The 2986-nt window shown below is 42.4% G+C and overlaps 1 non-coding gene across 1 annotated transcript; it reads left to right on the top strand.

Moving 5' to 3' along the window:
• The first annotated feature begins 2321 nt into the window (after positions 1–2321).
• On the top strand, positions 2322–2425 carry LOC112781364 (small nucleolar RNA R71). Its single transcript, XR_003192145.1, has one exon. It is a non-coding gene; the product is annotated as a small nucleolar RNA R71 (small nucleolar RNA).
• Positions 2426–2986: the final 561 nt, after the last annotated feature.

Genomic DNA, 2986 nt, shown 5'->3' with positions numbered 1-2986 from the left:
TGAGTGGTGAAGTGGTGATAGGGAAGAGAGATTGAGGTGATTGGTGAAGAGTTTTGGGGAAGAGTGTTTATTGGGAAGAGAGGATGAACATTGAGAAGAGGGAAGAGAGTGAGTGGTGGTAGGTGGGGACCCTGTGGGGTCCATAGATGCTGAGTTGATCCTGTGGGGTCCACAGATCCTGAGGTGTCAAGGATTTGCATCCCTGCACCAATTAGGCATGTAAAATGCCTTTGCATGCAATTCTGGCGTTTAAACGCCGAATTGATGCTTGTTTCTGGCATTCAGCGCCAGCTCTTCCTTAGTGTGCATTTCTGGCGTCTGAACGCCAGGATGCTGCTTGTTTCTGGCGTTCAACGCCAGATCCATGCTCTGTTCTGGCGTTGAACGCCAGCCAGATGCTCCTTACTGGCGTTTAAACGCCAGTAAGTCCTTCCTCCAGGGTGTGATTTTTCTTCTGCTGTTTTTGATTTTTCTTCAATTTTTTCAGTTGTTTTTGTGACTCCACATGATCATGAACCTATGAAGACATATAACTAATAAAAAATATAATTAAATAAAAATTGGGTTGCCTCCCAACAAGCGCTTCTTTAATGTCAATAGCTTGACAGTGGGCTCTCAAGGAGCCTCACAGATGTTCAGAGTATTGTTGAGACTCCCCAACACCAAACTTAGAGTTTAGATATGGGAGTTCAACACCAAACTTAGAGTTTGGTTGTGGCCTCCCAACACCAAACTTAGAGTTTGACTGTGGGGGCTCTGGTTGACTCTGTTTTGAGAGAAGCTTACTGTGCCTCTTTTCCATGTTTACAGAAGGATGTCCTTGAGTTTTAAACTCAAGGGAGTCCTCATTCAATTGAAGGACTAGTTCACCTCTGTTAACATCAATCACAGCTCTTGCTGTGGCTAGGAAGGGTCTTCCAAGGATGATGGATTCATCCTCATCCTTCCCAGTATCTAGGATTATGAAATCAGCAGGGATGTAAAGGCCTTCAACCTTTACTAATATGTCCTCTACTTGTCCATAAGCCTGTTTTCTGGAATTGTCTGCCATCTCTAATGAGATTTTAGCAGCTTGTACCTCAAAGATTCCCAGTTTCTCCATTACAGAGAGTGGCATGAGGTTTATTCCTGACCCAAGGTCACATAGAGCCTTCTCAAAGGTTATGGTGCCTATGGTACAAGGTATCAGGAACTTTCCAGGATCCTGTTTCTTCTGAGGCAATCTCAGTTGATCCAATGCATTCAGTTCATTGGTGAACAGGGGAGGTTCATCTCCCCAAGTCTCATTACCAAATAAATTGACATTCAGCTTCATGATTGCACCAAGGAACTTGGCAACTTGCTCTTCAGTAACATCTTCATTCTCTTCAGAAGAGGAGTACTCTTCAGAGCTCATGAATGGCATAAGGAGGTTCAATGGAATCTCTATGGTCTCTAGATGAGCCTCAGATTCCTTTGGTTCCTCAAAGGGAAACTCCTTATTGATCACTGGACATCCCAGGAGGTCTTCCTCCTTGGGATTCACGTCCTCCCCTTCCTCTTTGGATTCGGCCATGATGGTTATATCAATGGCCTTGCACTCTCCTTTTGGATTTTCTTCTGTATTTCTTGGGAGAGTACTAGGAGGGATTTCAGTGATTCTTTTACTCAGCTGACCCACTTGTGCTTCCAAATTTCTAATGGAGGACCTTGTTTCATTCATGAAACTCACAGTGGCCTTAGATAGATCAAAGACTAAGTTTGCTAAATTAGAGGTATTTTGTTCAGAGTTCTCTGTCTGTTGCTGAGTGGATGATGGAAAAGGCTTGCTATTGCTAAACCTGTTTCTTCCACCATTATTAAAGCCTTGTTGAGGCTTTTGTTGATCCTTCCATGAGAGATTTGGGTGATTTCTCCATGAGAGATGATAGGTGTTTCCATATGGTTCACCCATATAATTTACCTCTGCTATTTCAGGGTTCTCAGGATCATATGCTTATTCCTCAGAAGATACCTCTTAAGTACTGTTGGATGCAGCTTGCATTCCATTCAGACTCTGAGAAATCATATTGACTTGCTGAGTCAATATTTTATTCTGAGCCAATATGGCGTTCAGAGTATCAATTTCAAGAACTCCCTTCTTCTGAGGCGTCCCATTACCCACAGGATTCCTCTCAGAAGTGTACATGAACTGGTTATTAGCAACCATGTCGATGAGTTCTTGAGCTTCTGCAGGCGTTTTCTTTAGGTGAATGGATCCACCTGCAGAAGTATCCAATGACATCTTAGCTAATTCAGACAGACCATCATAGAATATATCCAGGATGGTCCATTCTGAAAGCATGTCAGAATGACACTTTTTGGTCAGTTGCTTGTATCTCTCCCAAGCTTCATAGAGGGATTCACCTTCTTTCTGTCTGAAGGTTTGAACATCCACTCTAAGCTTGCTCAGCTTTTGAAGAGGAAAGAACTTGGCTAAGAAAGCCGTGACCAGCTTATCCCAAGAGTTCAGGCTATCTTTGGGTTGAGAGTCCAACCGCACTCTAGCTCTGTCTCTTACAGCAAAAGGGAAAAGCATGAGCCTGTAGACTTCAGGATCTACTCCATTAGTCTTAACAGTATCACAGATCTACAAGAATTCAGTTAAGAACTGAAAAGGATCTTCAGATGGAAGTCCATGAAACTTGCAATTTTGTTGCATTAGAGAAACTAATTGAGGTTTAAGCTCAAAATTGTTTGCTCCAATGGTAGGGATGGAGATGCTTCTTCCATGTAAATTAGAATTAGGTGCAGTAAAGTCACCAAGCATCCTCCTTGCATTATTATTAGTTTCGGCTGCCATATCCTCTTCTTGTTCAAAAATTTCTGTAAGGTTATCTCTGGATTGTTGTATTTTAGCTTATCTTAGTTTCCTCTTCAGAGTCCTTTCAGGTTTAGGGTCTGCTTCAACAAGAATGTTCTTGTCCTTGCTCCTGCTCATATGAAAAAGAGGGAGCAGAAAAATAAT

Source organism: Arachis hypogaea, chromosome 19 (assembly GCF_003086295.3).
Source record: "Arachis hypogaea cultivar Tifrunner chromosome 19, arahy.Tifrunner.gnm2.J5K5, whole genome shotgun sequence".
Taxonomy (NCBI): Eukaryota; Viridiplantae; Streptophyta; class Magnoliopsida; order Fabales; family Fabaceae; genus Arachis; species Arachis hypogaea.
The sequence above is the reverse complement of the archived record's forward strand: the minus strand, read 5'-3'. Positions and strand labels throughout refer to the sequence as shown.